General features: G+C 43.0%; 1 pseudogene; it reads right to left on the bottom strand.

Moving 5' to 3' along the window:
• Window positions 1-6,829: 6,829 nt before the first annotated feature.
• On the bottom strand, window positions 6,830-19,110 carry LOC101643343 (annotated as a pseudogene).
• Window positions 19,111-25,806: the final 6,696 nt, after the last annotated feature.

Genomic DNA, 25,806 nt, shown 5'->3' with positions numbered 1-25,806 from the left:
GATGGAAATGAAGACATCTGTCCAGTGGAGTGACAGATGCAAATAGGGACATGCTTTCCAGGGCCATAGATGCACCCTCTAAGCCTGGCTTGACCCAGTGTGCCTTCAGTGTCCCCACTCGGCCTCCCAGCCTGCCTTCTCTTTAGCCTTGCTTCCCATTATAGAAGAGCATTTTGCAGCAATGAGCTCTGGTCTTGTTCTGCATATTTTAGGTGTAAAACATCCTGTTTTTCTCTGAGTAATGTGACCCTGTCAATGACCCATTCCATTTCAGGATGACATCATGGGATTCAATGGAGAATGGCTTGAGAGAAGCAAGAGGGGTGACTATGGGAGCCCAGAGATGTCTGCTTGTCTCTCCCTTTCAGCAACTTGCTTGGAGATATTGAATGAGAACAAATCTACTAAGGAGTCTTCCCTTTGCACTACAGCAGGGGCCAGCAAATTACAGCCTGCACACCCAAGCGGGCCCACAGATCAAATCCAGAGCCTGGCTGTTGTTTAGGGTGTTTTGTTTGTTTGTTTATGCAAATAAAGTTGTATGGGAACCCAGTCATGCTCATTTTATGACAGGTTGTCTTTGGCTCCTTCGGCGCTATAATGGCCGTGAATCAATGCTAACTGAGACCATCTGGCCTACTATCTGACCCTTTACAGAAAATAGTATGCCCAGCTCTGCACTAGAGCCTGCACCCCCTCACCCAGAGGAATTGGGTGGCATCATTCCCTGACTGGGTACCACCCATAGTACAAGGAAAAAGTAGGGTGGTTTTTAACTAGATCAGAGCTTTCATATTTCTTACATGACCTCAGGACATTCACATGTATTAAATGAGCATTGCCTTTCCACGAAGTTCCCGAGGGAGATTGCACACTTCTTCTGAAGCCTCTGTCAGCGAGCGGCACATGGAGGGGCTGCTCGTCCAAGTCAAACGAAGTGACACCTGGGAAAACTCACATCCCCTTCTGGTTAGACCTCAAGTAGTGTGGTCCCCTCAGAGCATCGGCCTACTTGCAGTGGTTCGAAGTAGGTCTGTTTCTTCCAACCTTCAAATCTAGCACTAGGGATATTCCAAGGCTTTGGCGACAGATTCTGAAGGGGGTTCCCTAAAAGTTGTTTGTCATGCGATTCCTTCAGAAACAGAGGTAGCCTTGCCCAAGGAATTGAGAGTGAAAATTATACTTGCGAAAGACAATTTTGAATTGTGGGATGGTTTTCAGCATTTTACTCATGGTATCGCTCACAAGAGAGTGATTGGATGGTAGACTTCTCCCCTTCCATGTGGGAGACCCAAGTCTGAGTCCCCGCCCATGCAATTTATGCGCAGCCACCATCTCCCAGCCAGTTGAGGCTGGCGTGTTGCTATGGTGTTAAACAGGCTTCAAAGGCGCTTCCAGAGTAATATGGATTCGGAAGAAAGACCTGGCTATTTGCTTCTGAAAATAAGAAAAATAAAACCTTATGATCACGCAGATCCAATCTGCAATTAATTACGGGATGGCGCACACAGGACCCCGCAGTGCCTGTGGCCTTGCCAGGAGTCAGGGGCCGACTAGACGGCAGCAAACGACAGCACATGTTCTACAACATAAAATATACAGTGTGTGGTTTTCTCTCCTCCTTATTTTATCAGGTATCACTTCCCTCGTTCAGACAACTTTCCCATCCGTCCTGTCTTTCCCCATCGCTTTCAGTGTGTTGTGCTGTGGCTTAGGACACTGCACCCATTGGCTAAAAAGAGCCTGGGGCATTTGGGGAACTGGCTGCTCTCTTCTGTTTCTCACAGCCAAGCTTACATGGGCAAAGAGTCCCTGGGGAGCTGGACTCTGGGATGCTGTGGGTGGTCTCAGGGTTGTGGGGAGAGCAGGGGACAGGTCAACGTTTGCTGGTCCCTCTCGTCTCCTGACCCACTGTGGGGCCTGGCCAGCTGTGGTGAGGGGTTGTAGACCTCGGTGGTTTCTGAAAACCAGGAATTGCTCCACATTTCTGCTTTCTCATTTCCCCCTACTCATTCACTCTGCAATGGAGACACTGTGCGGCCAGTGGTCGGAAGCAAAAAGAGAACCGGTTGAGCAAGTTGGGTGCGTTTTGTCTTCTTCTTCCTCCCCCTCCCCCGACACCTCCAGCAAGAGCCACTGCCTCCCACACAAAGTGTCTCGATTGCATCTGCTCGCAGTTCCTTCATTGATTTCGGCTTAGCCAGTGCCTCAGACACATGACTCTGCCCAGGCCCATATTTGTACGTAGGTCTCCCAGGAAACTCAGGGTGACAGCAGGAGAGAGTAGTAACAAATGACTTAATAAGAAATAAGGAGGGTTAGGGTCTGGCGCTATCAGTGGAAATGCCATCCCCAGGGCTCCAGGAGAGGCAACTATCCTCCGACCCAAGGGGAATGTGGAGATCTTAGTTCCGAAGAAACTCTGGTGGTGCAGGAGGTTAACTGCTGGGTTCCTACTGGGAAGGGGATTCAAATCCACCCTCTACGCCTTGGAAGGCCTGTGGGGCAGTTTCATGCTGTCCTGCAGGGTCGCTTTGAGTTGGAATGGACTGAACGAAAGTGGGCTTGGTTTGGGATAATCTTGGTTTACAAAACACTAATTAAGGAGTAGTTTGGGTCAGGGAGCTCATCTGAGATGTTCTTGGGGGCAGGGACCAGAAGTCTAATGTAATTGAGTTTAAACTTAACCTCCGGGTCTTTGTGTCTTCTTGACCACAGGAAAACAGAGCGCCTCGGATCGCTCATGAAAGGGGGTGCAGAGAGAAGAGGCAGGGCCTGCAATCTTTGTCTGCACTACAAGTTTCTCCTTAACAAGTATACCCTTTGCACCTATGGTGATATGGCCCCATTGGATCCTTCCAAGGGTAAGAATTATGCCTTCCCTTTTTTGTGTCCACCAGCCATCAGTTTGTCCCATTGCTGAGATTCCAGACGCAACCAGTATTTCAAATATCAGCAAGAGCACTCATGGTGAACAGGTTTCACCAGAACTTCCAAACTAAGGCAGACTAGGAAGAAAGGCCTAATGATCTACTTGAAAACAAACCAGTGAAAAGCCTATAGATCACAGAATCTTGCCCAGTATAGTGCTGGAAGATGAGACCTGTGTGTTGGAAGGTACCATAATACCTGGACTCAACCATGGGCTCAGCTATGCCGATGAACATGAAGATGGTGCAGGACTGGATAACCTTCTGTTCTGTTGTGCATAAGGTCACTGTGAGCCCGAGCCACCCGGACAGCACCTAACATTTCACAGCACCACACATGAACCCAAGGGCACATCACAGGTTCCACTCTGTACCGCTGTATGTGAAACAGCCGAAAATATGGGACTTTGTGCCGTTTGGTTTTGTATGTTGAGCTCAATGTCTATTCTGTCCTTACTTACTAATGTTGGGGTGTGAATCCTCCAAGAATCAAGTCCCACAGGACTTCCAACAGCCAGGCAGTATTTGAAGGCACTCGCATTTTGTTCATAAACTGCCTGGCATCACGGGTCCATGGGAGATGTCCAAACTGGCACGGGTTGCCAGCAAAGGGAAGGCTGGGGGCAGGGCTTTCTTCGAGAGAGCTCTTCAGTTGGCGCCTTCAAGAAGAGAAAGGAGAAAGCTGCCGAAATGTTTGTTGGAAAGCTTAGGATCTCGGATTTGAGGCTGAGCAAGGGAGAAAGTGTGTTGGCAAGGGCTCCTTTGAGGTTCACTTCTTAGTATTCCCAGGAATGAAGAGCTCTGTTTAGGAGGTTGAACACATGCCTGTGGTCAGAGCTTCTGGAGGTGCGATGATGATGCTCTGTTCTAGCTGATGGTGGGTCGGGGGCAGAAGGGGTAGGAAGGGCAGAGGAAGGCTGCTAGAGGCAGGGCAGTGATGGAAGGCAGGAACCAATACTCCTCTTCACTGCCATGCAGAAATGCTGAAAGAATCCCAAATAGGATAGAGCTCAAAAGAAAAAGTTCATGACATATTGAAGTTAAATTGTCCAATATCATGGAACAGTAAAGAATTCTGAGACTAGCTAGGGAACAAAGAACGGTCACCTACAAAGGAAAACCAATAAGGAAAAGCTTGGACTTTCTCAATAGAAACCATGCAGGTAATAAGACAATTATGTCATGTGCCGTCCATTCCAACTCATACACATTAGAATGAAACCCTACTCGGTCCTGCCCCACCCTCGCAATTGTTATGTTTCAGTTTTTGTTGCAGCCACTGTATCAGTCCATCTGGTCACGACTCTTCCTCTTTTTCACTGCCCTTCTACTTTACCAAGGTTGATGTCCTTTTCTAGGGGGCTGGTGTGCCCTGATCATTTTTCCAAACTACATGGCATGAAGTTAAATCATCCTCACTTCTAGGAAATTCTGCCCATTCTTCTTCTAAGACAGATTTGTTTGTTATTTTGGTAATTCATACTTTGTGTATTCTTTGCCAGTACCATAGCCGAAATATATCAATTCTTCTTTAGTCTTCCTTATTCAGTGTCCAACTTTCACATGCATATTAGGCCATTGGAAATACCTCAGTGTGAGTCAGCCCCATTTTAGGTCTCAAAGTGACATCCTTGCTCTTCAAACTTTAAAGAGCTCTTGAGCGGCAGATTTGCCCAATTTCTTGATTGTTGTTTCCATGAGCATTGATTGTGATCTAAGCAGATTAAAATCCCTTACAACTCAACCTTTTCTGTTTTTTTTTTTAATGTTACCTATTGGTCTAGTTGCAAGGATTTTGGTTTTCTTCACAGTGAGTTGTAATCCATGTGGAAGGCAGCAATCCTTGATGTTCATCAAGAATTGCTTCAGGTCCTCTTCTCTTTCAGCAAGTGAGCTTGTGCCATCTATGTCTAAGCCTTCCTCTGATTGTGATGCCTTGTTCTTCTTCATATAATGCAGCCTCTCTAATGATTCGCTCAACATAAAGATTTAATAAATATGGTGAAAGAATACAACTCTGTACACCTTTCTTGATTTTGAGCCGTGAGGTATTTCTTGTTCCGGTCTTTTGTATCCATATACAGGTTCCATATGAGCACAATTAAATGCCCTGGAATTCCCATTTTTCTCAATGTATCAATAGTTTGTTATGAGTCACACACTCAGATGTCTTGGTATAACCAATAAAATTCAAGTAAACACATTCCTAATATTCTCTGTCTTCAGCCAAGATCCATCTGACATCAGCAACTATATCCCTTGTTCCACATCCTCTTCTTTATCTGGCTTGAATTTCTGGAAGCTCCCTGCCAGTGTACTGCTGCAACCTTTGTTGAATGATCTTCAGGAAAATTTTATTTGCATGTGATGCTAATGATATTGTTCGATAGTTGCTCCAGTCTGTGTGCTGAAATTTCTTTGGAATTGGTACAAATATGAATCTCTTCCAATCTTTTGGCCAGGTAGCTATCTTCAAAATTCCTTGGCATAGATGAGTGAGTGTTTCTTCAGCTTGTTCAAACATTTCAATTGGCATCCTATCAATTCCTGGAGCCTTGTTTTTGGCTAATGCCTTAAGTGCAGCTTGAACTTCATCCTTCAGTGCCATTGGTTCAACCTCTCGAAAGAATTGAATATTGACTAGCTCTTTTTGATATCAGTAACTCCGTGAATTCCTTCAATCTTCTTCATTTTCCCCCAACAGTTTTATTGGCAAGTAATTTACATGTCACATAATTCATTCAATCATATCAAGGAGAATTGTACAATCACCACATTAATTGTTTTAGAACATTCCCCTCCCCATGGTTAAATCGCCTCCAAGATGAGTTATGCACTCACAATCCATTCTAGTGCTCCCTCCCCCCTCCTGTCCTGACCATTTACTCCCCAAATCCCCCTTTTCTCCCCATCATCCACCCCCACTCCTGCATTCCCTATAATCCCTTGTATCAGTTATTCTCATTATGCATCCACTCCTCCTGTGCTTCACAGCTGGGAGACCCAACAGAACAAAATTTTAAACAAAATTGCACTTTGGTGGTCAGGATAAAAACAGAATAGTACACAGACAAAGATACAAATGATGCACAAGAAAGTACAGACCCCCAACAACATTCAAACAGTCAGGGAAGAAATTTCTGCCATGGAACCAGTAAGAGATAATTACCTCCAGAACATGTTCAGATCCCACCTATAGGGTCTTCCATCTTATTTTAATGCTTTCTAACTCATTCCGTATTGCCCACAAAATATTTCAATAGTGCAACTTGAGGCTTGACTTTTTGCTTCAGTTCTTTCAGTTAAATATATGCTGAGCATGTTCTCCTTCTTTGGTTTCCTCACTCCAGGACTTTGCACCTGTCATTACAGCGCTGTACTGTGTCTTCTTGAGCTTCCCTTGGCAATTATCTGTTCAGCTCTTTGACTTCCTCATTTCCGTTTGCTTTAGCTACTCTAGGATCAAGATCAAGTTTCAGAGTCTCTTCTGATACCCACTTTGATGTTTTCTTTCTTTCCTGTCTTTTTTTTAATGTTCTCAATGTGATGGATTTATTTTACTCTGATGTGAAAACCAAAGATTCCACTACAGCACAAAGGGTCCGGTCATTTCCTTTATAACAAGACACGATGCTGTTATTGAGGAACACACGTCAAATAACGCTGAGGGACTGAACTGAAATGTGGCACAAACATGACAACTTCCATGCATGCCTCCGAATACCTCCCTCAGGATGGACCTGCAATCTCTAGACTCCAGGGTAGAGAGGAGCACAATTTTTGGAAGAATAAAAAGTTCACACTTTTGAAGTTTCACAGAAGAACTTAAGGCCAAAACATAGTGAGTTATTTACCTCTTCACCTCCAGGGCCAAATCTAATGCTTAACTCAATATCACGTTAAGTTTTTAGTTCAAATCCGGGAACAACTTTGAGACCTCTGGCATTGAAGTTCTCCCCATCCATTACAACTGATAGGGTCAATTTGGCTCCTGGTCGAAGGGACTGAGTATAGCCAAGTCTGATCAGGCTGGCTTGATTTACATTAGCAGACAGAGAAGTTCTACAACCCGACTTGTATTTACCAGCAATACCAAAATGGGTGTTTTTACTGGCCGCCTTCCTAGTGAGGTTTACTGACCTTCAATCTCCTCATTAACATTCTGGTAGATAGAACTGCGAAATTCAGTGCCATCATTCACACAAGTGTGTACCTGGAAATCTGCAGCCTTATAACCCAGAGCAAAATGATTCTGTGACAGCTTGTATTTGGCCGTGTCAAAAGTGTTTTGTGGGTCCAGCAGAGGTATGGTGCCTAATGCTGCCACCCACCTTTAGAAGCTGCTGCTGCTAGTGTTTGTAGACAATCCATAGGATTAGGAATTCACATTGTGATCAAGAATGATAAGGGAATTGTTGACACACTTCTAACATTTATGACTCTGTTAATATGTCATTGGGAAATGTCACCACATTTGAAATCACACCAGAAGGAACAAAATTAGATCAACAAAATTGGAAGGATTACTGAATTCGATCAGATTTTGCTAAGTGCAAACACAACAAAGTTGGTTCCTGGAGAAGGGTAAGAAGCTGGTCTTGACTTGTGACAGCTTCTGTTTTGTTTCCTAGAAAGCAACAAACTGGATTTGTAAAAATATCATAATAATAAAGCTTGAGATTCTGTAATAAAACAAAACAACAACAAAAAATCATCTGGTGGCCAGCAAGCCATAGATGGTTGGTCCAGAGAAATAGATGCCAACATGACTGCCAAGACTGAGACAATCCCGTTTATAGGAGGCCTTCAACTTCCCACCCTTATTTCCTGTGTTCGGTACACATATGGTATCATGAGTCAGTTTCAACCCTTCGGCCAACTTATTCTCCAAAGAGACTTCAGTACCTACAATATAGTCTGTGTTCTATTTTTTGGCAAAGGTAAGACCCTAGTTCCAGACCTTCTGTTTGGTCTCTAGGTTGCCAGATGCTTCTCCTGTATCAGGGTAAGCATGACCTCAAGTAGAAAATGCCACTCCACTACAAGACTTGGTTCTCAGGTCAATTTTACCATCATTTCTTCTTAAAGCTGTTGTCAACTTGATTTATGTGCTTTGCAAGAAATGCACTTTTCAGTATGGATTACAACTCAATGTTCAGAAGACCAGAATCCTCACAACTGGACCATGATAAATGGAGAAAAGATCGAAGTTGTCAAGGATTTCATCTTGTTTGGATCCACAATCAATGTTCATAGAAGCAACAGTCAGGAGCTCAAATGACACATTGCACTGGGTAAATCTGCAACACAAGACCTCTTTAAAGTGTTAAAAAGCAAAAAAGTTACTTTGAGAATTAAGGTGCGCCTGACTTAAGCCATGGTATTTCTCTACTGCCTCATATGCATGTGAAAGTTGGACACTGAAAAAGAAGACCAAAAAAGAGTTCGTTCATTTGCGTTACAGTGCCGCCAAAGCATATTGAAAGTACTGTAGACTGTCAAAAGAACAAACAAATCTGCCTCGGAAGAAGTACAGCCAGAATGTTCTTTAGAGGCAAGGATGGCAAGACTGCATCTCAAGTACTTTGGACATGTTTTTAGGGGAGACTTACTTTGTGGGCTGGGAAGTCCACTGCTCCATTTCATGCTCCAGCTCCTGGTTCTTCTGCTGCTCCTCTGTCACAACTCTCTTCTGGATCCAAGCAGTTCAGTAGGCAGGGATCTTGGAGTCCAGAGGCCATGTTCCACTCCTGGATTTTGCCAGTCGGAAGAGTCCCCTCTCCTGCTCCTCAGAGAGTTAAGTTTATACCCAGCAGGATGGCATTCCAGTGAATTCTGTTCACAATTACTGACAGATGAATCCTATCTGTATCTTTCCCCACCTTCTTATCCAGACCCTATTGGGCGGGACTTTGGTTATTTGGTTATTTAGAGACTTTGCTAGAAGAGCTACATTAAAAAAGTCACTGGCCTTGAAATATTGATTGGCTGTCAACCACGTTTATGTGACAGTCTTATTTGACCTCCCATGTTCTTTTTAGAGCTATGCATCCCAGCATACCTTGTACAACATTATGACCTTATGGTCTCCCTAATCCAGATGCTATGTTTTTTGTAGATGTCTTATTCTGATCTCATTTAAGACTTGATAAATGTTCTCTCTCTCTCTATACACACACACACACACACACACACACACACACACACACACACACACATATATATTGCTAAAGGACTCTTCATATGCTAAGTAACTCCTGCACTCTTGAGCCTTTTGAAGGACAAATAGTAGAAGTTATCCCCTGGATATGCCAGGAATGGGAGACAGCATTTTGACAAACCGAAGAGAAATTGTATATTTTCCCCGGTAGCATTTCCTTATTATTTCAGCACCTGTATGTTATCTGCAGTTAATATTTTAAGAGAAAAAAAAACTAAATTAAAAACCTTTGTAAACCTTGTAATCCATGAAGCACTCTGGAACAGTTTTGATTACTGTGAAAGTGTTGTCCAGGGACAGACCCTTTTAATAAACTCATATATCTGTCTCCTGTTTGGCTCAGAATGGTTATTGATTGGACTCACTTGCTCCAGAGAAAGGAATTGATATTTGGAGGTAACACATTGGATTTGGACCAAGGTGGTCAGTAGAGATAAAGATAAGTGGACAGTCATTAAATATTGAGAAAGTACAACTGCCAGCACTTGGTGAGGGCTTTGTATATAAGAGTGAAGGACCAAGAGGTGTCAATGATGCTTCTTAGAATTTGGACCTGAACAACTGGAGGTGTGCTGGTACCATGTAATAACATGGGAAAGACACAGAGAGTATGGGATTTAGTGAAGGAATAGAGGCCAGATGAAGAGCTTCATCCTGGATGCTTGGGAGTTTGATGAGATGTTCAGTTGGTAGAAGGAATACAGGAATCTTGAACCCAGGGGTGGGGGGTGGCTACTAAGAGCTCTGAGGAGGTAGAGGGGAGTTGTGTCAGCTGAGGTTGGGGTATGGAGAGGAGAAGCCGAAGGGTATGATCAGAAACAGTGGAGGTGGAGGAAAGGTGATGGTCAAGCACAGAGCCTTGCAGCCCTTATCATACTTAGAGGTCAAGTAAAAAAGGAACAGCTAGTGACATAGGAAAACCGGGAAGGTACATCCAAGAAGCAGATGAGAGAAGAGAGTGCTTCAGGAAAGTGAGAGAAGTCACTGTTTCAAATGCTGCTGTTGAGCCTTAAGACTGAGACTGTTGAGTTTGGTACAGGGAGTCATAGGTGCCTTTCTTAAGAGCTACTTCAGGAGAGGCAAGGAATCACGGAAACCTGGTTGGAGCCAGTGGAGAAAAGGGTGGGAGGTGAAAAAGTGGAGATAAACCTCTGAGCAACTTTAACAAGTTGCAGACTAAGCTTCCACCACCTTTTCACTGTTATTATGTTCTCTACTTGAAACTGAGTTTAAATCCCTGTTAAGTTGTGCAGGGGAAGCCACTCAAGTGATTTTGATGTTCTTCAATCTGTCCTAACACTCTTGTAAAAGAAAACAAGGACAACACTGACCAGAAACAAAAGACTCATGGCCCTTGACAAAGCCTCCCATCCTTAGTTGACACGGGCTCGCCCTTTCCTCAATGAATTCTGTTCACCAACCAGCCAAAGTACTCATCAGCAGTCCTTCTGTACCATAAGGATGCAGCAACTCAAGATAAAATTCACTCATTCTTTTCTTTAGCCTTTTCTAACTGGTTTCTTATGAAGTACACTGTATGGATCTGGAGAGGAGAGCACTGGAGAAGACAGACTCAGAGTTTAAATCCTACTAGAAGAGACAGACAAAAAAGAAAACAACCAAATAGGTATAATCAGAAAGTGATGACTGCATTAAAGTAAAGCATCTTCTGTTTGCCCAGCTCATTCCCACTGGTGACTCCAACTCTTATAGCTCTAGGGAACTTCTAATCCGTTGAGCCTGAATGTATATTCGTGGCATAGTTCCAACATACTTACTTGGCAAAACCTGGTTAAGTTAAACTCTCTCCCTACTCTACATCTGCAACTGAAATGTGGCTGGAGGAAAACATAAAGCCATCACGACTGAGCTCACTTTATTTATTTTTTAAAAATACTTTTACTGGAGGTTCTTATATCTCCTATCACAATCCATGCATTCCTCCAATGTGTCAAGCACATCTGCACATATGCCACCATCATCATTTTCAAAGTATTCTCTTCCCACTTGACCCCCTGATATCAGCCCCCATTTCTTCCCCCTCCCTGCCCCGCCCACCCTCCCTCACAAACCCTTGATAAGTTATAGATTATTTTTCCCAGATCTTACATCGTCCTCCATCGCCCCACACCCACTTTTATGTTATTTGTCAACCTAGGAGGGGGTTCTAGGTTGATCCTTGTGATCGATTTCCCCTTCTCCCCCCCACCGTCCTCTAATCCTCCTGGTCTCTCTACTCTCCTTGTTGGCCCTGAGGGGGTCTATCTATCCTGGATTCCCTGTGTGGCAGGCTCTTATCTGTAGCAGTGTGCATGCTCTGGTCTAATCCGATTTGTAAGGTAGAACTGAGGTCATGATGGTGGGATGAAGGAAGCACCAAAGAGCTAGAGGAAGGTTATGTGTTATACTGCACCCTGACTGGCTGATCTCTTCCTTGTGACCCCTCTGTGAGGATGTCGAATTGTCTACAGATGGGTCTCCACTCTATACCCACCCCCCACATTCACCTTGGGTATGGTTTTGTTCTGGGTCTTAGATGCCTGATAACTGATCCCATAGACACCTCATGATCACACAGGCTGGTGTGCTTCTTCCATGTGGGCTTTGTTGCTTCTCAGCTAGATGGCTGCTTGTTTATCTTCAAGGCTTTAAGACCCCAGATGCTATATATTTTGATAGCTGGGCACCATCAGCTTTCTCCACCACATTTGCTTATGCACCCATTTTGTCTTCAGTGATCGTGTAGGGAAGGTGAACATCACAGAATGCCGGATTGTTAGAACAAAGTGTTCTTGTGTTCAGGGAGTACTTGAGTTGAGGCCCAATGGACTGATCTCACTTTAAATTCATACGGACAGTTGCCATTGAGTTGAGCAAGTAGCAACAATAAGCACACCTGGGTCCTTAGAATTGCCTAACAATACAACTCTTTCCCTAGGTATTTCACTCTCAATTCTTCTTGAAGATTACATAACATCCTCAAACCACCAATAGCTCCTCCTCTCAGCAGGTATCTTAGTTTCCTGGTGTGGCTGTAACAAAAATGCCACAAAGCAAGTTGCTTTTAAAAATCAGAAGTTTATTGTCTCACCTTACTGAAGTCTTTTTTTTCCTTCCCTTCCCCACTCTGCTGAAATCTTTAAAAGAGAAAATGGTCCGTGCTTCTCTCCTGGTTTGTGGCCGCTGCTAGCAATCCTTGGCAGACCTTGGCTTGTCGATGCATCTTCACGTGGAATCTTTCCCATGTGCGTCACTGTACCCGCTCTCCAGTTTTATGACACCACTCCAAATGGATTAGGACTCACCCTACTCGGGTGTGACTTGAAGTCAACCTAACTGATAATGTCTACCAAGAAAGACCCTATTTCCAAAGTTAGATTCCATAGGTGGATAAGGGGTTATAACTTCTATATATATTTGGGGAGAACACAAGTGAATGCATAGCATGAAGTGATCTTGTTTCCACTTTCACTGAGCAAGTAAAGCTGATAAGAAAACAGAAAGCATTCTCTCTCTCCCCTTGTATCCATTATTCTCCTGATTCACCCACTCCTGTGCCTCACAGCTGGGAAACCCAACAGAAAGCAATGAAACCCAAAACTGCACTGGGGTGGTAAGGATAAAGTCATAATAGTATAAAGACAAAAATACAAATAATGCCTAAGAAGGGGTTTTAGGGTATGCAGGGGTTGGGGTGGGTGATAGAGAGGGAAAGGAGATTTGGGGAGCACATAATGAAGGTGGGAGAGGGAGGGAGCTCTGAACTGATTGGGATTGCACAACTCATTTTAAAGGCGATTTAAGCATGGAGGGTGGACTGCTTTGTCTCTAGGTGCCTTTCCTCAAAAGAGGATGAGTTTCCGGATATCTTTAGATTTTCAATGCAAACATGTCAATGGAACCTAAATGATGACATTCGTATTCTATTTTCAAAAAACCTTTAAAAAATGTAGGTGAAGGTTTACAGAGCAGATCATGAGTTTTACATCCAACCGTGCATGCACCTTTTGTTTCTACCCCTCCATTTCACTGCCCTCCCTGTACCATCGCTTATCCCATTTCCTCTCCATGTTTCCTGTTTCCTTTCCTCTTTCTTTCCTAACCCTCTGCCCTTGGGTCGGTGCTGTCCTTTTTAACCTAAATGGTTGGTTATTTTAACATGACGGTGAGTTCCGTTCTAGACCTGAAGGGTACCACCAGTCTCTTGGAGGAATCCGAGTTCCATAGTTTTCTCTCTCTCCAGAACTTATGCTATGATTCTTTTCAGAGCAGCTGATAGTGGCAGCCAAACACCGTCTACTTCTTTTGGTCTTGAGGTTGTGGAGGCTGATGTCTCCTTGGTTCATTAGTCCGTTGGACTAGTTGTTACCATGTGTCTTTTGATTGTCATCACTCTTCTTTCTGCCAGACAGAGTGACACCAATAGTTGCGTCTTCCATGACGGCTCGTGAGCTTTTAAGACGCCAGCTGCTCCTCCCTCAAGTGGGATGTAGAACATTGGATTTATGAACTATGTTATGCCAATTGACCTTGGTGTCCACAAAGAATCATTTCTATTTTAGAAGTTATCCCAAAGTAGGCGGGGCTTTGTGGGCTTAGTTTTCCTGAGTCCTCTTGCAACATTGCAGCCACAGCCACAAAGGGCTAACTTTGTCTTGCTCTGATGCCAGAGATAACAGAACTGACAGACTCATCAGTGAGCAAGAACAATGTGACAGGAGGAGGAGGTGAATTATTTTTCAGAAGCGAAAATTGTATATAGCAGAGGCAATTTGTCATGTCATTTAGTCAGTGAAATGAGCTCCCTGTTGCCTGCCAGCCCATCAGAAGTCTTGCTTCAGTGACTTCCTTAATGTTATTTAAGCAAAAGAAATATGCTTCCTTTGAGCGTTGCGTATGCACTTTTGTGCTGCTTTAGTAAGAGAATGCATTTTAATAACTTTGTGCACTTTATGTATAACCATAGATACTTGTGATGATATTTGTGCAGCCATCTAATAAGATAAAGTTTTGCTTTCTGGACAGATAAGGTCAGACTGACCAAAACATGTAATGATCCTTTATATTTGATGCCAACTCTGCTACATTAGTAAATCCAATAAGAGCAAAAACACTTTTCTCGCCAGCCTAAAGATCAGACAGGCTCTCTGTGTAGCTACCTTCAGTTCAGGAGGCTTAAGGAAAGTGTAGTTGAAGAGGATGATTTTGAAAGTGTCACAATTAGCCATTTCCTATGGCATTGAACAGAAGCAAGATTTTCCAACAACTTGGTCTTTTTTCTTTGAAAACACAGCCCAGGAGTTAGTATTATCTCCATTTTACAAATGCGCCACAAGGAAAAGGCAGCAAACTTCTATTTCTGGTCTATTTCCAGTTTTAAAAAAATGTGTGATGCTTTGGCGTTAGAGGTGTCTCCAAGGGGCACTTTTAACAGAGTGCAAATGAAGGCCAATGACTGAACCCAGGTATTAGCATGCTCCCTTATTGTTACCTTTGAGGTTCAGCCTTTCTCCTCTTGGTGCTGCCAGCCTGTAATCCTTCATCCACTGCTTGGACTGCCCCGAGGGCCGGCTTTCTTCCCTTAACTGTGCCCTGGGTATCGAAAGCCTCCTTATTAATACAGAATGCAAGTGGACTTCACTATCACACCAACTTCTAGATCTTAGTTTTTCCCTCGAGAGTGAGCAGATAGGTCTACTTCCTCTTTCATGTGCAAACACTTTCAAGATTTTTCAAAAAGCAAACTATGTCCTTTCTGGGTTTTTCTTCTTAAGCATCTCCAGATGTCTCTTTTGTTACCCTTAGCCTCTGGATCCTCTCAAATCTGTCAACAATTTTAGCGAGTGTTGCATTTAGTTTCTATACCTAAATTCATTTCTTAAAGAAATTTTTTAAGAAACATTTTTTCTCAATGTTAACAATTCTTTGTCTAAAATAACGATTTTTAAATGCATTGCCACTTTTTCCTAGTTGTGAGTTCTTTCTAGACGTGTATCACCCCCCTCTGTGCTGCATGGAAGAAGCAAGATTCTGAGAGATTTGAAAATGATGGTTTTGTTATGGGAAATGGGGCACTGCTAGAACAAAAGCCTTGCCAGGCTTGGAAATTAGGTCACGGAAAAGGGATTTTTAAGCACTTGATGTTAAAAGTCTAGCTTGTCTTGAAGGGACTGCTGGTAGAACGATCGAGGTCATAAGCAATTTTATTGAGGGCTCAGAAAGCAGCAAGGCAAGCTTCTGTTATCTGAGAGAATACACACACTGTCACGAACAAAACGTTGCTAGAGAGATGCACGTTAGAGGTGATTTTAGTAAGCATGGAAGTGAGTAGTCTATTACTCAATACTGCTAAGAAAGTGGTCCTGGCTATAAAGTGGCAGAGAAGTAGTAGGCTGAGCTTCAACTGTTTGGTGAAAAGTAGAACTTGTACGTGATGAACGTGTATATTTAGGTAAGGATATCTTCAAGCAAAACGTGGACAATTCAGCCTGCTTTCCCCTTGCTGCTCTTGTCATAGGTCAGAGGTTCTGTGATAGATCATAGTATGTCAACTTGAAGATGTATGAACGTGTAGGAATGGAACCTAACCTGTCCATCAGGTCACAGCCTGATGGTGCTTCCTGGGAGGTGTGGCCCAGACATACAACGACTCTATAGAGGTCAACCTCTCTCTCCCTCCCTCTTGGTTGGACTGGTGTGCTGCCTAATCCAGCTGCCCTGCCTCATCACGTGTCCCGTGCTACCTGTGGGCCGAACTGTGAGCTGCACAACCTTGCTGAGCCACCTGTGGACTGCCTCACCTGACTGTGCTGTTCCATGCCGCGGTACTGCTCTACCTTGCCTCGCCTACTGCTTGTGGGCCACCTCAACTTGTCTTGCTAGGCCTCCACACGCAGCACCATCACCAAGTCACCTCGCATTGCTACACCGTGAGGTTCCATTGTGATGTGCTTTGCCACACTGAGCTACTGGCCTTCCGCTACACCCTGGCACCCCGCCTTCCTACTTTCTGCTTCTTTGGGCCAGTGGCTTTGTGAGGTAGCAAGAACTTCCGTGTATGAACTGATCCATGAAAGTGAGTTGGATGAGCTCTCTGTACTGCTATGTGGACTATGTTGCTGTTAAAATTCCTTTTCGCTCTATCAACGTATCCACTCCCATATGCTCCTAAGTGTCGTGGTTGTCCTCCTCTAGGGAACCCTGTCTAGTACATGTTCTATGTCTAGTTTAGCTGCTATTACTAGAGATAGTTACACCAGCTTTTCTTTATTAACAACTGTGTAACATACCTTTTCTTTCCTATTCTTCTACTTTCCATCTACCTTTGTCACTAAGTTTGAAGTGAGTTTCTCATAGAAAGAGCATTTGGGTCATTCTTTTCAATTCCCTCTTTTGAAAATTGGTAGTATTTGATCATTTACATTTAACATAGGTAATCTACAGAAATTACAGATAACACTGTGAAGAGCAGGAATTCCAGAACATGTTGCGGTGCTCGTGTGGAATCTGTACATAGATCAAGAAGCAGTCCTTTGAACGGAACATGGGAGCGCTGTGTGGTGTAAAGTCAGCAAAGGTGTGGTCAGCATTGTATCCTCTCACCATCTTCAATCTGTATGCCGAACAAATAATCTGAGAAGCTGGATTGTATGAAGAAGAATGTGGCATCAGGATTGGCTCATTAACAACCTGTGCTATATAGGTGGTAAAATCTTGGTTGCTGGAAGCAAAGAGGACTAAAAGCACTTATTTACTGATGAAGATGAAAGAATACTGCTTTCGGTATGGATTATACCTCAACATAAAGAAAACAAAAATTCTCATAACTGGGCAATAAGCAGTATCATGATAAATGGGGGGAAAAGGTTGAAGCTGTCAAAAATTTCATTTTACCTGTACCCGCCATCAACACCCATGGAAGCAACAGCCAATAAATCAAACTACACGGTGCACTAAGCAAATCTGCTGAAGATGCCCTCTTTAAAGTGGTAAAGAGCAAAGCTACCGCATTGAGGACTAAGATGAGCTCGAATCCCGGCTATGGTACTTTCCATTGTTCTACGTGCATGTGAAAGTGGGGCAGTGAAGAAGGAAGGCTGGAGAAGAATCCACCCCTGTGAGTGACGGTGGTCGCGAAGCATACGCATTCTACCAGGGACTGCACAAGCACTGTCACATTTGTCTTTGAAGACGTACAGCCAGAATCTTCTGAGAAGCAAGGGTGACAGTGACACTTTGTTTCACATACTTTGGACCTGCGATCAAGAGGGAAGGGTCCCTGGAAAAGGGATCATGCTGGGGCAAGCAGCAAGGGTCAGCAAGAACAGGAAGACCCTCACCAGATGGACTGACACGGTGGCTGCAACAATGAGCTCAAGCAGCAGCAAGTACGAGGCTCATGCACACGCGGTGTGCCATTCTGTTTGACAGAGGGTTCCTATGAGTTGGGAACAACTAGATGACCCCTAACAACAACAGTGCATTTAATATAAATATCGAGATATTAGAAATTAAGGCTGCCATTTTTTCCTGTTTCCTTTGTTTCTCTTTTTCTCTCCTTCTTTTCTACCTTCCTGTGGACAACCTGAAATAGAATATTTCCAAATTCACTTTATGAAGCTAATTATAACCTGATACCCAAACCAAACACAACAACACACACACACACATCCTGCAAAACAAAACTATAAATCACTACCACTCATCATAGACACAAAAATCTTTCACAAGATATTAGTGAATGAAATCCAACAATGTAATAAAAATTTATATGAGGAAGCTTCAAAAAGGTCAAGATCATGGATATTTTCTACAAACTTTATGAAGCCTCTTCGTAAAACCTTTACTAAATAGAATTTGATTCTAGTTTGCAGGACTGGTTCAACATTTGAAAACCAATCGGTGTACTCTACCATATCAAAGTAGGAAAAATGCAGCATCGTATCAATTGACAAATAAAGGTAATTGAAAAACATCCAACATCCATTCATGATAACATTCTGAGCAAGTTAATAATAGAAGGGAACCCCTCAACTTGATAGCAAAAACAAAAACAAACCCCACTACCAACAAGTTGATTCTGACTCATAATGACTCCATATAGGATTTCCAAGGCTGTAAGTCTTTCTCCCTCAAAGCAAATGGTAGGCTTGAACTATCAACCTTGTGATTAGCAGCCCAATGCTTATCTGAAAGCACTGCCAGGACTCTTTAATTTGAAACCAACCATCTACAATAAATGCTACACCTATTTTTCACACATAAAGGGGCAAAGACGGATCTTTCCTCCAAGATCAGGAACAAGGCAAGGATGTTCACTGTCAACACACTTATTTAATGCCTTTCTGACTGCAATGCCTAGTCAATTCAACAAAGTAAAAAAAAAATGAATAAAACAAACACACATTGGAAAGGAAGAAATAAAACTGTCCTGGTTTGAAAACAAGTTTCCATTGGTGGCACGAATGGTCTATGTTTGACTACTAACCTAAAGATTGGCAGTTCAAACCCACCAGCTGCACCACGGAGGCTAGGTCTAGCAAACTGCTTCTGTCAAGATTACAACCAGGAAAACCCTATGGAGCAGTTCTATTCTGTAATACATGGGGTCATCATGAGTTAGGATTTACTCAATGGCAATAGGTTTGGTTTGGGGGTTATTTGAAAGGCAGGGAACCAATTAGAAAGCTGTTCTAAGTATTCAGGTCAGATATTGTATAGAGCTCTACGCCTTGTCTTTTAAATAAGGTAGCAGCAGGATGTGGAAATTTACTGGCTTGGAATCTGCATGATAATAAAACTCCCAGGTGACTCACGTTCATATGAATCATGTTTAATTTAAATGGAAAGGAACATATAGAAAGGGGAGAGTAGAACACTTAAGTAGAACTCACAGGATTTAGCATCATATTTATTTATCCTCTTGATACGAACGACTTTCTCCATTCGCTGAATCTCCATTGTATTGGAAGCTACAACATCAAGTGATCACTCTCTCTTGGGTTGAGTTCATAGCATAGCTGAAGAGCTGGTCTTCTCTTTGAGGATGTTGCTACCTGTCGACAGAAAGTTTCTTTTCAGTAGCCCTAGCAGATGGCCCCTAATACAGCTCAGAATCAATAAAATGTAAAATAAAACAGTGGAGGATAATTCCACTTTTTTTTTTGGCCAGAGTAGATTTAGACTTCAGCTGTTTCAATCATTTCTTTAAATCTCTACAAAGAAAGCAGTTGGCTTTCATTTAACAGCACTTGAGGGAAGGGAGGAATTTAATTACCTTGAGACTTTTGTTGTTGAGAAGTGAAATTTTATCTCTTTATTCTAGTTGCAAAGGATAAAATGTAGCCTTGCTTTCATTGTGAATCTATGTCTTAAAATCAGGAGTTCCCAGGTTTTTCTAACTTATGTTTAAAATAAGAGAATGGTGGGTGGGTTGACCTGGAGCATCATTAAATACCAGAAGATCCAGAGAAAAATCCGCTCCCATAAATAATAATTCCCATGTGTCATTTTTAGGAAGAAGCTGACTTCACTCATGAGTCAATGTGTTTATTCTTATTACATTGGAATGACAGATACTCCAGCTGCTGACTTTTTGTTTCTTTGCCCTTTGAAAACTCCGAGGCAAGTTGTCAATGAAGGAAAAAGAGTACTTGCCATTAACTCATCGCAGCCATGGTGGAAATGCATGGGACTGCTCACTGGGTGATTTCAAGAAAAGGGGAAAGCGATCAGACGCTTATTCAGCTGAGATTTATGGCATGCCTACCAAGTTAAAGGCAGGGTGCTAAAAGAGTTCTTAGTTGGAATCAGCAGAAACTGACTCTGGTTAATCTAAGGAGAAAAGGAATTTACTGGCAGGAAATCAGGTAGCAAATAGAATTGATAGGAAGATTGATGACCAAGTTTGGAAAACAGTCTGAGACTGACGGAAGTTTAAGGGTCAGAGCCCAGCCAAGCTGAGGTACTTAGTTTATTGTGCCAACCTGGCCGATAAACACATGTGGGCTTAATTGAAGGGCAGAGGGATAAATGGCTCAGTGAGCCTCGCCTTTCTAGTTCTTGGGTCTCTTGCTTTCTGATGGTCGGACAGGGTGCAGCTACCTTAGCCAGTTCCCTGCTTTAGCTGGCAAGGCTCACTTCCTGCAAGAAATCCCTGAGGAGAAGCCACATGGACCTACCCCGATGCATCCTGTGCTGGAGCACCCGTGTGGAGACCCCTGCTAGCGCTGAGATGCTTACATGCTCACTGACTCGGCTTTCCTCCTGCAGTCGCATCATTGCGTCTGTTTTGTGGGATGGAGGAGGACTTTGTGGATTGGCATTGGACATATAGGTTAATGTTGGAGTTCTGGGCTTGGGTAGCACTGGGTTGGGATGTTTTCTTGATGTGCACTGAACCTTTATATGAAACTCTTTCTTACACATGAATTTCTGTGGATTTGTTTCTCTAAAGTACCCAGACTAACCCACAAGCTCACAGCACAGGAACAGACTGGTTAGGTGTCGCTGCCACCCTCAGTGGCCACTGACTACTAACACTTGGCCATGGATATCATGCCTATAATCACTGCCCGTAACCACTATGTGTCACAGCTGCTGCCACCAGCATGAATTCTAAACTATTTCTTGCTCCTTTACAACACTGTATGGAAGTACTAGGTTGGCTGAGCCTAGGTCTTACATTTCTGCCTGAGATGTCAGGGATCAGGGAACGTGATCCTTAGCAACTTCCTCAGTGGAAAGGGGAACTTACCTCCCATCATGATGGGGGATTCCCTGCAACACTCTCTTCCTAAGTGATCTCATCCAGGCCCATGGCTTTAAATACTACTATATACTGATGGCTCCTGAATTTCATTCTCTAGCCAAACATCCTTATTCCATGTCCAACTTTCACATGCGTTGGACATGTAGTCAGGAGGGACCAGTCCCTGGAGAAGGACATCCTGTTTGGTAATAGTAGAAAGGCAGAGAAAAAGAGGAAGGCCATCAAGGAGATGGACTGACACCGTGGCTGCAACTGTGGGCTCAAAGTTGGGACCATGTGAGGATGTCACAGGCCTGGGCAGGGTTTCATTCCATTGGGCGTAGATAAGGTCTCTATGGGGTGGGACACTCGATGGCACCTAACAGCAGCCAAACATCCCAATGAGCTCCAGACTCATATATCTACATGCTTATAAGACATCTCTATTCAGTTGTCTAATAGACAGCTCAAATGTTTTACAGCCAACAAGAAATTCTTAATTCCCCAGTCTCCACTCCCACAACCTACATCTCCCTCAGACGCCCCTGCTTCAGTAAACAGCACCAACAGTTGATCAAGTCCCAACTCCTCGAAAGTGTTCTCAATTCCTCTCTTCCTCCAATCCTTTACCTTCAATCCATATACTAATTAGTAAGTCCTGTGGTTGTTTTCTTCCAAAACATTAATTAGTAAGTCCTGTGGTTGTTTTCGTCCAAAACAGATCTCAATGTTTCTCTCTTATCACCCCCTCCAACACTACTCAAAAAAAGAGTCACAAAAGAGACTTTAATGACAAGCCTTTTGCCAAAGTGTGGGCAGGAGCCCCGGAGTGGTGCAAAGGGTTCAGCACTTGGCTAGAAATGGAATCCCAGCAATGGCAGCTCTCTGGAGTCGCTATGAGTTGGAATCGACTTGGTAATTAGTAGACAGGGATACGAAACTGACCTAAAGAGAACGAAGTCCTAGAAGCAAGCAATCAAACAGGAACAGTAAGAACAAATGCAGAGCCAGACATGGGCCAAGGAAAGAAATGGGACAGAGAAGGAGTGATAGATAATACATTGACACTTCAGTTGTTGAATGGCTCTGGTCTCGAACTTTGTACTATGTGAACAACAGAATTAAAAATAAAATTCTGCTCAGTGTTGGTAACTTTGCTCGATAGTGGAACGGAAAAATCTATTTGGAAAAAGCCCTACAGGCAGAGAAGGAGTCACGCAAACGTCACGTCTTGCCTTGGACACACGGGTAGGGGTGAGGGACTGCAATCTCAGTGCCGATCACGCTCAGACAACACATAGTGCTTGCGTGAGTGCGTTAGAACATTCGTCATGTGCATTCTTTTGCACTTTTATTTGTTTAAAATATCGTAATCATGGCTCCAAAGAAAGCTAGTGATACCGGCAGTAAAGCTAAGAGGAAAATACATATAGTGATCCCATAATAATTGTTTGTAGGATCAGAAAAATGAAAATGATACCACCAGGAAATTAGAAATAAAGATAGATAAGATTAACCTGTTCTCAAAAACATAGATAGTATTCCTTCTCCATGAACTGTTACACCTGTCATACAAAGAGGTGTTATGAGTCCGAACTGACTTGACAGCAGCTAACAGTAACAACATTCTGAGCACCTTTCACACTTTATCTTATTCTTTTCGTGAATGGAGGGCGAGGGAGACCCAGCCACAGACATTGAAGGAGCAACTTGAGGAAAATCAAGATGTAGAGTGTGTCAGAAATCAGAGAAAGAGGATCACGGACTTTTGGATATTGCTGAAAGGCTAAATAAGATACCAAGGGCTCAAAAGAAAGTAAATTTTTAGAAATGAATGAAGGCAACATATGTCCAAACATGCCTGATGCAATCAATGTATGAATTGTAACAAGAGTTGTACGAGTCCCCAATAATAAAATGATCTTTTAATAATAATAATAATAATAATAATAAAAGATAAAGACAGAAGAGTTTTGTTTTCCCAACAGGGAAGTTGGCTGCCTTGACAAGAATAGTTTCAGCAGAGTACAGCATCTAAAAGGCATCTTGGAATGGATTGATGGAAGAGACAATGCAAGTAGGTGATTCTTCATAGATGGTGGGCTATAGACTGGAAAACGGGGTATTAGTTGGAAAGGACTTTAGAGCCCAGGGAGGAATATGCATATTTCTAGCGCTCCAGCCACACTGCCCTCACACTAGTCTCCCAGGCTCATCTTTGTCCTTGCTGGTCTTTCCACATACAAAGCCTACCCCGACTCCATCCAACAAGATCTTATTCATCTTTTAAGGCCCATCTCAAGCTTGTGAGATCTTCACTAACAATCAAGATAAAGAAACATGTCCTACACTGTGTCTCTTGGGATCATGCAGCCGCATACTTCTAATCTGGAGCGACCAACTAGGTTGTAACTGTTTTGTTTGTTACTGGTCTTCTCGACTGGACTAAGCCTTCCTCCAGGGAAGAGGCCAGGCCTTACTCCGTTGTACTCACTCCCTTGTCAAGACTTCCCGGTTGCAAATGGATGATAGTCACACATACTGGTTTATGTGTGAAAATTCAACAACCAGTATACATATGCTCAGCAAAAAGTTATAATCTTGGGTTAAATTACATGATCTTTGGGTCAAATTGCAGCTATATTTCCCACACTGTGCTAGCTCCTTAGATTATACACCAGCAAGCACCCTGTTCCTCCCTGTCCCTATCTAGCTCTCCTTCTCTGCTGGCTGGAGTGTAGAAAAGTAATACACTGTCTCACCTAGGTCATGAACTTTAGTCCTTGTCTGGCTCTCTATTATACTCACAAAGGGTTCAAAAATGCTGGATAAATAAATAGACGAAATTGTATATCTTTTGGATTGCATGCTAGACCTTTGTTAATACATTTTGGGAAATAGCAAAATCATTTGCAATAATTGACTCCCTGGTGGCACTGTTTGGTAAACATTGAACTACTACCCTGTTTCCCCGAAAGTAAGACATCCCCCGAAAATAAGACCTACTTACAGTTTTGCCTCTCGTTCAAATATAAGGCATCCCCCAGAAAATCAGGCCCCCTGAAGCTACGGTAACTCTGGACTCCACCGTAGCAGCAGCAGCACACAGCTGACTGAGGCCGCAGCGCAGCCGGAGCAGACAGGAAGTGCGAGATCTCTTTTAATAAAACAATAAACAATAAACGTGTACCGTATTCTTCTTCATGGAATAATAAGACATCCCCTGAAAATAAGACCTAGCGCATATTTGGGAGCAAAAATTAATATAAGACACTGTCTTATTTTCGGGGAAACAGGGTAGTCACAAAGTTGGCAGTGCAAACCCACTCACCATTCCTCCAGAGCAAGATGAGCCTGCCTGATGGTGTAGTAGTGGTTAGGCATTGGGCTGTGATCTCCGTCGTCAGCAGTTTGAAAATGCCAGCAGCTCCACGAGAGAAACCTAGGCTTTCTACTCCCATACACAGTTCCAGGCCCGGGAAGCCCACAGTGGCTCGCTATGAGTCTGCATGGACTGGATGCCAGTGATTAGGGTTTTAGTTTGGTCTGTACCTGTAAATATTTGAGACCTCTGAAACCCTATTCTGCAGCGGTTCTCAACCTCTGGGTCGCGACCCCTTTGGAGGTCGAATGACCTGTTCCCAGGGTTGCCCGATTCTTAGCAGTAGCAAAATGATAGTGATGAAATAGCAACAAAGATAATGTTATGGTTGGGGTCACCACAACATGAGGAACTGGATTAAAGGGTCGCGGCATTAGGAAGGTTGAGAACCACTGCTATACTGGGTGACTATAAGTCAGAATCAAATTTATCGCAGTGGGCTGGGTGGGATTTTTGTAATGATATTTTCATATTTCACATGATGCTTGTGAGCTATAAACTGTTTACTCCTATTTGGTCATGTAATTAACCAATAACCAGTAAAATTTGAGAAACCGACCTCTGGACCAATATGATGGGATGTTCTAACTACATTTTAACCTAGTTAATGCTTTAATTATTAAATAGTTACACTATTAACAATTGTTTGATCTCAATTTAAAGTTTTTCGTTCATTTTGTTCAATCCATCTCATCAAATCATCATTTGAAACAAGAATATTTCCTGAATTGCTTTGCTTCTTTACACTTTCAGTATTGTTCTTTTCAAATCTACCTGCATTGCTTAAGGTTCAAAACATGTTTGTAAGTTTTCCCCTCCCCTCAGCAAACGATTTTTTCCCATGTATAGTGTTGGAAAGTATTGCTGCCACTTAATCTGTGTTTTGCAATTTGAAATGAGGCTGTACGGATGGCTAGAATTCCTGGACCCCTTTTATATATCCAGACTTCAACTGAGTGAGAGGAACATACTGCAAAAATAGCAAATGTGCAAACACAAAACATTCAACCCATGTTAGCCTATTAGAATCTGAATGTGGTTTATGCAATATTTGAGGTTTGAAGACTAGCCCAGGCTAAATGTCCAACATCAGCTAAATTGCTCAATTTCTCTGATCTTTAGGCGCTCAAACTTCTGAAATGAACTTTAAGATCAGTAATGAGAAGGAATATGCTAACACTTGCAGGGCTTTTTGTCAATTACCCACATGAATCACTTCATCTGAAGGAATGATGATAATATTGTTCTCTGGTTACAAAATCTCCTTACGTGCTCTTAGATGTTGCTGATAGGTGCCTTCCAGTCATTCCTGACTCATAGCGATGCTCCGTACAACAGAACGAGGCACCTCTCAATCCTGCACCATCCTCACAATTGTTTGAATGCTTGCGCTCATTGTTGCGCCCACTGTGCAAATTCAGCTTGTCAGGGATATTCTTCTTTTTCATTGCCCCTGTACTTTCTTTACCAAGTATGAGGTCCTTCTCCAGGGACTGATCTCTCGTGAAAACATGTCCAAAGTACA

The sequence above is a fragment of the Echinops telfairi genome, unplaced genomic scaffold (genome assembly GCF_000313985.2).
Source record: "Echinops telfairi isolate 266 unplaced genomic scaffold, ASM31398v2 ScPeMD7_20;HRSCAF=75, whole genome shotgun sequence".
Classification (NCBI taxonomy): domain Eukaryota; kingdom Metazoa; phylum Chordata; class Mammalia; order Afrosoricida; family Tenrecidae; genus Echinops; species Echinops telfairi.
Note: the sequence above shows the minus strand (reverse complement) of the source record. Positions and strands in the feature narration are given on the sequence as shown.